Source organism: Cetorhinus maximus, chromosome 21 (assembly GCF_964194155.1).
Source record: "Cetorhinus maximus chromosome 21, sCetMax3.hap1.1, whole genome shotgun sequence".
Lineage (NCBI taxonomy): Eukaryota > Metazoa > Chordata > Chondrichthyes > Lamniformes > Cetorhinidae > Cetorhinus > Cetorhinus maximus.
The window spans coordinates 30258899-30270996 of NC_135899.1; the positions used below are offsets into that span (position 1 = coordinate 30258899).

Consider the following 12098-nt stretch of genomic DNA (forward strand, 5'->3'; position numbering starts at 1 on the left):
TAAAATTCACTTCCAAATACCATTCATTCAACGCAAATTGGAGGAACAGCACCTCAGGCTTTGGGGAGTCAAGAGGTGAGTCACACCCCGCAGGTTTCCTGGCCTCCGACCTGTTCTTGTAGCCACAGTATTTATATTGCTAGTCTAGCTGACTGTCTGGAGAATGATAGCTCCCAGGATGTTGAGTGCATTACGTACAATTAGAATGACAACTTGAATAAAAAGTTAACACGTTTTCTTTCTCCACAGATGCTGCCAGAGCTGCTGAGTATTCCCAGAATGTTCTGTTTTTATTTCGGATTTACAGAATCTGCAGTATCCTTGTTTTCCTTCTTACAGCATTTCCGCTGATAGCAACATCACCAAATTGCCTTTAAATTAATCTGTACTTTGGTTATACAGGCTGATGCAACCAAATAGCATCCAGAGTTTACAGTGATTTTCCAAAATCAGGAAACCTCCTAATGGGCAGTTTTCCAGACACTTTACAGAAAACAATTGGCATTTGTCCAACTTCCAGCATCACTTCTTGAAAAGTTAGACGAACAGCTCCAATTTTGAATTAATACTGTTAACCAAACTACAGTCTTTTGAAACCAGTTAATAATGAAATTTGTGGGCAATCTTCCAATTTCCTTGAGATCAATATCAAATTACTCACAATCATCCTGGAGAGGGAAAACGAAGCCAAATCGCCATTTGAATTAATGCTTCAATTAAGACACCGACTCGCTGCGAGCAGGGTTCGAACTTGCGTGGGAAAACCCCATTGGATTTCCAGTCCAACGGCTTAACTATTCGGCCATCACAGCTTTCGACACACTGGTGTAGCAAGTTAAATACTAAACATTGTGAGTACCCTATGTCTAAGGCAAAAACAGAAATTACTCAATGCCAAAGCACGTGAAACAGCATTTGTCGAGAGGAAAACAGTCACGTTGATCATTCATCAAAGCATACATTCTCAAATTCGCTGGCTCTGTTTTAGTGGAAGATGACCTATTAGCTGCTTTTGTGGTAATCAGTGTAGTGCAAATTCCTCAACCCACATACTGATTGCAGAGATCATTGTAATGAGCTAATATATCCGATATTTCACTATTATGTGAAATTTTGAGAATTGCCTACGATAATCTGCATGATAATGAAGAATAAGCAGCAAGGATAAGGAAATTAGATGGAGGCTTGAATGAAAGAATCTGCTGGGCTCTAAGTTAATCTTCCGTTGATTCTCTTCAAACTCTCGCTACTTCTTTTTGCAACCTTTGCTTCATAGCTGTTGTCACGGTTCAATGCGTTCCACAGTTTGACTCCCTGACGTCCAAATACCGTTTTACTTCACTTCAAATTCAAATAGTTCTGAGCCTAGAGGAAGACTGAGGGATGAACTGAACGGGGTGCTGCGTCAGCGTGCTGCTCAACAAGCTAAATTCTGATCCCAGCGCCGAACTTTGTGGCTGCTCGCTATCAAAAGCAGGAACAGGAATGCATCAAAGACTCAGCAGATGAAGAAGCATCTGTGGAGGGTGAAACAAAGTTAGTGTTTCAGGTCGATAACATTTCGATCGCACATTTCAACAGGTAAGATAAATTCAGAACACTGTTGATCAGGCTGCGCTGTCCCAGTTTGCTAACAATTCGCTCATGCACCGCACTGCCAAATAATTCGAGGAAAGCATCGAATACCATGTAAACAAAACCTGGGTCTTCAGTTGGCGTAGACTGTACCTCGAGCTTTTCAAAAAATGCCTTGCCGAAATCCAACGGTGCTTCGCAGTACTTGTCTCTCTGGCTGTCACGCGTCCACATTTGTCGACTGGTTTCAAAGCACAGATGTGCATTGGTACGAATGTGTGCTGGGTCCCCAGGAATAGCGATGGTATCAGAACAAAATTAACGTAGAAGTGAGAGTTGGATTACGCAATGCCGTAGTGAAGCAGCAACGAAATCGAAGGAGAATAATAAAGGATGGCTAGTGATTCTAGAATCACAGAATTGTTAGAGAGCACAAGAAGGCCATTCGGCCGATAGTGTCTGAACCGGCTCTCCGAATGAGCAACTGGAAACGTTGTCTCTGTCTCTCTCTCTTTCTCTCTCCACGGGTACTGTCAGAACTGTGGAGCTTTTCCAGCATTTTTTGATTTCGTTTCCAACAATTTACCTAGTTCCATTCTCTTAATTTCTCCCTGCAACCACACATTGTTTCTTTTTTTCAATAATCGCCAATTGAAAACCTAGACCACATTCTAGAACGTTTGGTTATAACACTCAATTCTGGATCTTTATAATCAACGAGTTAAAATTACAAATTAATGTTTCATGCAAGAGTTCTTGCAGCACATAAGAAAATAACACTGCACATGAGGCAATGCGTGCAATTTAGGTCATACTTTCATCATTTCACAGTTTCACGTCACTACAAACCGGAGCTATGCCTCCATTGCAGCCACGAGAAAATTATCGCTTCCGAGAATCTATTAAAAGACCACAGGGTTTGTTCATTCGGCACACCACGCCTGTGACAGCTCTCTGCAACACCAACTCAGCCAGCCCCACTGCACGTGTAGGTGGTGCCAATCATTCAGGTTCTCTTGCCTTGGACGGTGTCAAGCTTCTTGATTGTTTTGAGAGCTGCATTCATCCTGGCAAGTGGGGCGTATTCCATCACACTCCTGACTTGTGCCTTCTAGATGGCAGTCAGGGTTTGGGGAGTCGGGAAGTGTGTTCCTTGTCGCACGATTCCTAGCCCCTGGCCTGCTATTGTTGCCAACGTATTTATCTGGCTAATTCAGTTCAGTTGCTGGTCAATGGTAACCCCCAGAATGTTGATAGTGGGGGATTCAGTGATGGCAGTGCCATTGAACGTCAAGGGAGGGATGGCTTATTTAACTCTTGTTAGAGGTGGTCATTGCGTGACATTATTGTGGCGCGAATGTTACTTGCCACTTGTAAGGCCAAACCTGGATATTGTCCAGGTCTTACTGCATTTAGTCAGGGGCCGCTTCAGTATCTGAGGAGTCGCAAATGATTTTGAAATCATCAGCAAATATATCCACTCCTGACCTTATGATGGATCGAAGGCCCTTGATGAAGCAGCTGAAGATGGTTGGGCCGAGGATAATAAACTGGGGAACTCTTGCAGCGATGTCTGGGGAGCTGAGGCGACTGATGTCCAACAACCACAACCATCTTCCTATGTGTTAGGTATGACTCCAGCCAGCGACGAATTTTCCTCCTGATTGGCATTGAGTCCAATTTTGGCAAGGCTCCTTGACGCCAGTCTAGGCCAAATGCGGCCTTGATGTCAAGGGTAATCACTCTCACCTCATCTAGGGAGTTCAGCTCTTTTCCCCATGCTTGAACCAAGGCTGTAATGAGGTCAGAAGCTGAGTGGCTCTGGCGGAACACAAGCTGGCTGTCAGTGAGCAGGCTATTGCTAAGCAGATGTCACTTGACAGCACTGTTGATTACCCCTTCCTGATGATCGAGAGTAGACTGATGGACGGTGATTGGCTGGGTTGGATTTATTCTGCTTTTTGTGTACAGGACATACATGGGCAATTTTCCACATAGCTGGGTAGATGCCAGTGTTGTAGTTGCACTGGAAAAGCTTGGCCAGGGGTGCGGCAATTTGTGGAGCACAAGTCTTCAGTTCTATTGCCGGAATATTGTCAGGGCCCACAGCTTTTGCACAATCCAAGGCATTCAGCCGTTTCTTGATTTCATGTGGAGTGAATCAAATTGGTTGAAGACTGGCACCTGTGGTGCTGGGGACCTCCGGAGGAGGCCGAGATGGATCATCCACTTGCCACTTCTGGATGAAGATTTTAGCAACTGCTTCAGCAATATCTTTTGTACTGCTGTGCTGGGCTCCTCCATCATTGAGGATGGGGATATTTCTGGAGCCTCCCCCTCTGGTGAGTTGTTTAATTGTCCACCACCACTCAAGACTGGAAGTGGCAGGACTGGAAATTGTACACCTGATGCGCTGGTTGTGGGATCACTTAGCTCTGTCTATCACTTGTTGCATATGCTGTTTGGTATGCAAGTAGTCCTGTGCTGCAGCTTCACCAGATTGACAACACATTTTTTGGTTCCTGGAGCTGCTTCTGGCATGCCCTACTGCACTCTTCATTGAATAAGGGTTGATCACCTTGCTTGATGGTAATGGTGGGCTGGAGATTATGCCGGGCAATGAGGTTACAGGTTGTGTTCGAGAGCAACTCTGATGCTGCTAGATCTGTTTGAAATTTATCCCATTTAGCATGGTGGTAGTGCCACAAATCAAGATGGAGTGTATTCACAATGCGAAGGCAGGACTGCGTCTCCGCAACGACTGTGCGGTGGTCATTCCTTCCGATACTATCATGGACAGATACATGTGTGACAAGCAGGTTGGTGAGGATGAGGTCAAATACGTTTTTTTCTCTTGCTGGCTCCCTCACCGCCTGCCACAGAGCCAGTCTAACAACCAAGTTATTTAGGATTCGGCCAGCTCTATCAGTGCTAGTGCTACCGATCCACTCTTGGTAATGGACATTAAAGTCCCCCACCCAGAGTACATTCTGCGTTCTTGCCACCCTCGGTGGCAAGTTGTGTTCAACATGGAGGAGCACTGATTCATCCGCTGTGCATTGGTCGTACGTGGTAATCAGCAGGATATTTTCTTCATATGTTGATCTAATTTCCTTTTGAGAGCTCTGATTGTGACTGACACTGCGTAAAAAAAGTCTCCCCCACCGCCCCCACCCCACCACCTCCCCACCCCCGCCACCCCCCCATCTCCTCTACCCTCTTGTAGCCGTTGGTTCTTTTGCCAATCAGTTTTATCGTTTCCCTATCCTCCCCCTAATGGGAACCATTCCTCTATATGCACTGTCAACTTCTTCCCATATTATTATTTCTCCAAAAAATCAATATATATGCATGAATAAATGTTCATTCTCGTTAACAATATTTCAGAGTTTTCGACTGAGTTATCCTTCCATTCCCAATAACTCAATGTTATAATACTAAAGAACGGACTTATGATCCTTTGTACAGGTCCAGATATTGGAGACCGGAGGCTCAAGGTATACCATGCAACTAAAGATCTTTGGCCTCAAATTTGTACACTGCATAATTGGATATACGGTATAGTTCAGCATTCTATTAATATTGTGGACATAATGTTCTGCAGCCTTTTCACACACTGAGTGATGGGTCTGTCATTCCCAGATCTTGAATAGCCTCTTCCCCAGTAATTTAATGCAAAACATTGAGAAATTTATCTTTTTTTCAGTCTTCGAATGTGCACTAACTTGGTTTCAATACACCATGCATTGTATTTCTCATGGTCCCCCTGATGGTTCATCTGCCATTGTTCTGTTAACTTGTAAGTATTGTCAAGCCGTTCTGTAGTTCATTTTTCACTATTACTTCACAGAATGTGGGCGTCGCTGGCGAGATAAGCATTTATTGACCATCCATAATTGCCCTTGAGAAGGTGGTGGTGAGGTGCCTCCTTGAACTGCTGAAGTCCATACGCATGCTGTTTCACCCGGGTGCGGCTAAGCAGGGATTTCCCTGTTTTTGACCCAGCGAAATTGAAGAAACGGCGATACAGTTTCAAGTCAGGATGGTGTGTGGCTTGGAGGGAAAATTGCAGGTGATGGTATTCCCATGCATCTGATGCCCTTGTCCTTCTAGAATCTAGGTGGTAGTGGTTCTGGGTTTGCAAGCTGCTGTCGTAGGATGCTTGCGTAAATTGCTGCAGTGCATCTCGAGATGGAACACACTGCTGCTATTGTGCGTCAGTGGTGGAGAGGGTGAATGTTGAAGATGGTGGATGGGGTTCCTATCAAGTGGGCTGTTTTGCACTGGTGGTTTCGTGTTCCTTGAGTGTTGTTGGAGCTGCACTCATCTAGGCAAGTGGCTCCCTCCTGGCTTGTGCTTTGTCGAAGCTGGGCAGGCATTGTGGAGTGTGGAGGTTAGTTACTCTCCTTGGTTAATGTTTTCGTTGTATCAACTGACCTCGCCCATTTGCATCAGCAAATGTCTCTTCTTTTTCAATCTATAAATGGATTGGGACCAGTAAAACCCCAACATCCGCCTCTAAGGCGCTGCACTCACTATCTAGCTGGACCTCTCTCCAGCAGAACCTTATTGTATTCAGTCTATGAGCCTGTTCCACCAACCAATGCAATCATGGCTGATCTCTATCCTAATTCCATCCACCTGCCTTGACACAATTTCGTTATTCAACAAAATGCCGATTGATCTCTAAATGCAAATTAATTTAGCTAGCTAAATTGAGAGTTTTCCAAACTTCTACCACACAGTCTGAAGAAGTGTTTCCTAACTTCTCCCCTGAATGACGGGAACTTTCTCAATGAATGGAAATCGTTTTTTTTCCTCAATCTACCCTATCAATTCACCTTTCAAATCCCTTTTTAAAATCGAGTAAGATCCACTTTAATCTTGTCAAACTTGCGTCACACAAAGGTTCAGTCTCAACTGGAGCACGTGTGCATTTCGGAGCGCCACGCTTTACGATACGAAGGCAGCATTAAAGAGAGTGCAGAAAAGATTCCCCGAAACTTTTCCAGAGATGAGGAATTTCAGTTATACAAATAGATTGGTGAGGCAGGGGCTGTTTTCTTTGGAGAAGAGAGTGTTGAGAGGGGATTTGGTAGAGTTATTCAAAATCATGATGGGTTTGGACGGGCGAGATAGGGATTCCCATTTTCGGAAGGATCGATAAAAAAAAGGGCACTGATTTCGGGTAATTGTTAAAAGAAACAATGGGGACATGAAGAAGAACTGTGCCACGCAGTGAATGGTTCCGTATCTTGATTTCATTGCCTAAGCGTATGGTGGAAGCAGGGTGAATTTGCATGTTAATTGTACTATTATCCGAAAAGGGCGAATATGCGACGCTACGGGGAGCACTATGTCTGTTGCGCCATCGGAAAGGCAGCGGAGCCATGATTGGCCTATTGGCCTCCCTCTGTGCTGCAATCATTCTGTGCTTCACCATCTATATTCCAAGAATCGCTACCCTCGATTATGTAATCTCTCTTCATTTAACCTTCGAGTGTCGTACTCCTCCCACAGCAAAAATATCATTTCACTGGTGCGGTGTGCAGAATAGGGCACATATAATAGAAGTGGTGAAAGCAGGTCTTCGTATCATTGTCGAAAACTTTCTCCCTCATATATTCTATCCCTTTTAACAAAAAATATCACTACGCTTTATTGATCGCGTATATGAATCCCTAAATTCGTTTGGACTTCCACAGTTCCTAGTTTACCATTTAACAAATACTAGGGTCTATCCCTTTTTTTCTCCAAAACGGATTGCCTCATACTTAACGTGTTGCAGACTTGCAGTCTATCTGCCACAGTTTTGCGCATTTGTTTAATCCGTCGATTGCTCTTCGTAATTTTATGCTATCATGTACATTACTTCCAGAATTTGCTCTTGTGGATGGGGGGAAAATCGGCAGACAAGGTAGATTTGAATTCTGAGCAACAAGCACAGAGATGATTCAGAGTTGACTCAGACCATGAACTCTCTCCTCCAACCTCACCCCTTTTTTATCCCATTTTTCCTATGTTCATTTTAATAATTTTCATCGACTTATTTTTAAAAATTTATTTGCATTTTTATTCATTGTTTTATCCCCACCTTTTATCCTATTTTCGACCTTTTTCCCACCCCCACCCTCACTAAGGCCAGCTGTCACGTGCTCATGTTGTTCTTTCCAGAATGCTTACCCTTGTCCGGCTATTATTACATTCTGCTTTCTACACTTAATGCCACCATCAGCGCCCCCTTTAACCAGTACCACTACCATTAATATATCTTTGTCCTTTTGTTCATAACACCTCTCCTTTGCCTCCACCTATCGCTGGCCTTCTATCCAGCTTTACCTGCTCCACCCCCTTCAACGGTCTAAATTTCATTATATTTTTACTTCTTTTTAGCTCTGAAGAAAAACCATACAGACTCGAAATGTTAACTCTGTCTTTCTCTCTACAGGTGCTGTTAGACCTGCTGAGTTTCTCCAGCGTTTTTTGTTTTTGTTACAGAGATAATTGCGCTAGATTTGAAAGGAATGAATCGTCAAAAAATATTTATCTGTGCATTAAAGATTCATTGCACAGTGAGTTGCCTTTGCAGGTTCAGAGAGAAAAATATTAAGGCTAACCTCTATACAAGCACGGCATCACACGTAAAATAATATGCAGAAGTGGTGTCGGTAAAATGCATTTAAATGGCTTTGCTGTATACAGGTCTATTTATATGGATATGTATTCTTCGTTCATCTATTCGCCTGAATCTCTTTAGTCGGGCGTTTTTTTCTGCTTACATATTTTTCGTTTAATTTTCAATTACTCCTAAAACCGTTTATAAACTTCGCTGATACACACATCTGCACACTGATATGCGTCCATCTATTTACAGCTAGCACACTGATACACCCACAATCCATTTTCAAGCATTACAATTTGCATCATAAATATTTATACATTTTAGAACCCGATTTAATCCAACTCCGATAATCCATAAGAGCTCTATAAAAACGCAACATCATTGACTCCTCACTGCGTCAGCTTTGCCGATGCATAGAGCAAAAACCTTTCAAATTGCTTCGGTCGTGTCCCAGATTTGAATGAAGGATGCTAAGAGCACAATGGAGAGTGTGAATCACTATAAGATCAGCATATCACAATTGACACGTAGTTGATGACGTGTAGCTAATGTACACAGCAGCCCAATGAGCAAAGATCACTTTCGGTCATCAGGATCAAACGAGAAGCCGCAGATCTGCTGACGAAAGTGGGATTTGATAAAATCCTCACGGATGATTGCAATTTTCAACCAATGTTTTAGACCGCTCGGTGTGAATAGAATTCTGAATATGTTGACTGCTGACTGGGAACCTGGTTAATTGATTAACCGGCCTGATGAAAGGCCAGGACGTGAAACGTTCACTGTATTTCTAATCTGAAATAACAAAAAAAAAGCTGAAAACACAGGAGATCCATCAGCATCTTTGGACAGGGAAATAGGTGTAATGCTTTAGGTTTATGACATGTCCTCAGTGCTGAGGTTGCTGCAGCCACAAAGCAGAATACTGACCAATGTACGATCAAAGCTTCGCACGTCAGCTGGAAATCTGCTCTGACCACATACTCTAGTGCACGACAGTGCTGAGAAAAGGTGCAAATTTGGCGAAGAACCCACATTAGCTACTCCCAGAAATTCTAAGGATGATGGGACTCGAGTCTCTTGCCCTCAAGAAGAGCTGCAACTTAAGACTGTTCAGTAACGCAGCCACACATCGCTGTTGTCACATCTGAAAGATGTCCTTTTCATTCATTATCCGCTGACCTGTGCAACGAAAGGAGAAAGTGCAATTCCTTTCCAAAAAGCAATCATCCAACAATTGTGAGTTTGAAAGGGAGGGACAAAGCGACTCTCGTGTTATCTCATCCTTTATACACTGTCCTACTGCGCAGTTACAATTTGCGGCCTGTACACCACTCCCATAAGTGACCTCTTGTCGTTATAATTTTTCATCTCAAGCCAAACCGCTTCGACATCCTGGTTTCCTGAACTTGTGTCATCTTTGTCTAACGTGCTAATACAATCATTAATTAACATAGCTACCTTCCCAGCTTTTGCTAACTTCCTGTCTTTCCTAAGTGCCACATACCCTTCAACATTCAGGTCCCACTCTATGTCATCCTGCAGCCAGGTGTCTGAATGGCTTTCAGATCGCACTTATTTATTTCTACTTGTGCTATCAGTTGAACTGTTTTGTTTCGAATGCTACATGCATTCAGAAACCGAGCCTTTAGTTTCGCCCTATTATTATTTTTAAAACATGTAGCTGAATCTGCTGATTTACTCTTAGATTTACATTTTCTGTCCTTTCCTGTCACGGCCTGTTTATCATATCCAATATTAGCACCTTGCTCTCTTACCTTGCTCCAAACCTTCCCAACTTTGATCCCTTGCCCTCACTGTTTAGTTTGAAACCCTCTCTCCTTCCCTAGTTATGCAGCTCGCGAGAACACCAGCCTCTGCACGTTCAGGTGTAGACCATCACAATGGTGCAGCGCCAAATTTCCCGAGTACTGGTGCCAGTGTCCACGAACCAGAACCCACTTCTCCCAGACCAGTACTTTAGCCACGCATTAATTTCACTAATCTTATTTGCCCTATGCCATTTTGCACGTGGCTCGGGTATTAATCCAGAGATTATTACCTTTGAGGTTCCACTTCTTCATTTGGTGCCTCGCTCCTCATACTGAGTATGCGGAACCTCCTTCCTAGTCCTGCCTACGCCGTCCCTACCTACATAGACCACGATAACTGGATCACTCCCCTCCTCTCCCACTGTAATTTCCTCTCCAGTGCTAAGCATATGTCCCGAACCCTGGCACTGGGCAGGCAACAAAGCCCTCTGGGCCCTTGCTCTTTGCTGCAGAGAGCAGTGTCAATCCCTCTCATTATACCGTCCTCTGCTACCACTAAGTCCTGGGGGTTACCATTGACCAGAAACTGAACTGGACTAGCCATATACATACAGCGCCTAAAAAAGCAGGTCAGAATCTAGGAATCCTGCGACGAGTAACTCACTTACTGACTCCCAAAGACTGTCCGCCATCTAAAAGGCATAAGTCAGGAATATGATGGAATACTCCCCACTTGCCCGGTTGAGTGCAGCTCCCACATCACTCAAGACGCTTGTCTCCATCTGCGACAAAGCAGCCCATACCCACAAACATTCAACCCTTCCACCACGACACACAGTAGCAGCAGCACTCTGAGCAATACCATCTACAAGATGCACTGCAGGAGCTCACAAACGCTCCTTAGACAGCAACTTCCAACCCACAACCAGTATGAGGCCATTCACACCGTCGATCCGAGACAATTGATGCCGAAGATCGAACGTTAACTTGACAGGAACGTTAAGTCACTAATCCACAGAGCCAAAGTGAAGATTTGAAATGACCGGCGAACTTGCTGTCAACGCTGACCTCCTGGTCCTTTGAGTCCTGCAATATTCCAAGGAAGCTCAACTTACATTCGAGGAACAGCACCTCATATTTCGATGAGGCTCTTCACAGCTTTGCAGACGCAGCATTCATTTCAACAATTACCACTGTAAACGTTGCCCCTCCCCCCACCCCTCCCCCCCACTTTATTTTCCTTTACATTCCAGATTTAGTCTCGTTTCAAATTTACTTTTGTTTTCCGGTGCAGTTGTTCATCATCGAGTCATTCACACCTCCAGAAAACACATACCTCAAACATACATTATTTTGTTTGTTTAATTGTTCGTTGCTCTTACAAGAGAGCTGGCATCAGATCGACGGTGTGAATGGCCTCATACTGTGCTGTAAACATTCCATGATTCTGTGTTTAGCTCACGCTGAGAACATGCCGAGTACCCCTTTTGTCATTTCATCGCTGCTAACTTCCAGCCTATCAGGGCGGATGTCTTTATTTATTTTTTCGCCGTCAACAATTTCACTGGGTGAAATATTGTTGCATTTCTAGAGTCATAGAGTCAAAGTTATAGAGTTATACAGCAGAGAAACAGGCCCTTCGGCCCATCGTGTCTGTACCGGCCATCACCTAAGTATCCCATTTTCCAGCACTTGGCCTCGTAGCCCTGTATGCTATGGCGTTTCAAGTGTACATCTAAATACTTCTTAAAATGCCGTGAGTTTCCCTGCCTCTACCATCCCCTCACGCAGTGTGTTCCAGATTTCAACCACCCTCTGGGTGAAATAAAATTATTCTCAAATACCCTCTAAACCTCCTGCCCCTTACCTTAAATCTATGCCCCCTGGTTATTGACACCTCTGCTAAGGGGAAAAGTTTCCTATATACCCTATATATGCCCCTCATAATTTTGTATACCTCTACAAAGTCCCCCCTCAGCCTTCTCTGCTCTAAGGAAAACAACCCTAGCCTATCCAGTTTCTCTTCAAAGCTGAAACGCTCCAGCGCAGGCAACATCCTGGTAAACCTCCTCTACACCCTCTCCAGTGCAATCACATCTTTCCTATAGCGTGCAGGCAGTACTCTAGCT

General features: G+C 44.0%; 1 non-coding gene across 1 annotated transcript; it reads right to left on the reverse strand.

Annotated features, from left to right (window-relative positions):
* Positions 1-730: 730 nt before the first annotated feature.
* Positions 731-812, reverse strand: trnas-gga (transfer RNA serine (anticodon GGA)). Its single transcript has one exon. It is a non-coding gene; the product is annotated as a tRNA-Ser (tRNA).
* Positions 813-12098: the final 11286 nt, after the last annotated feature.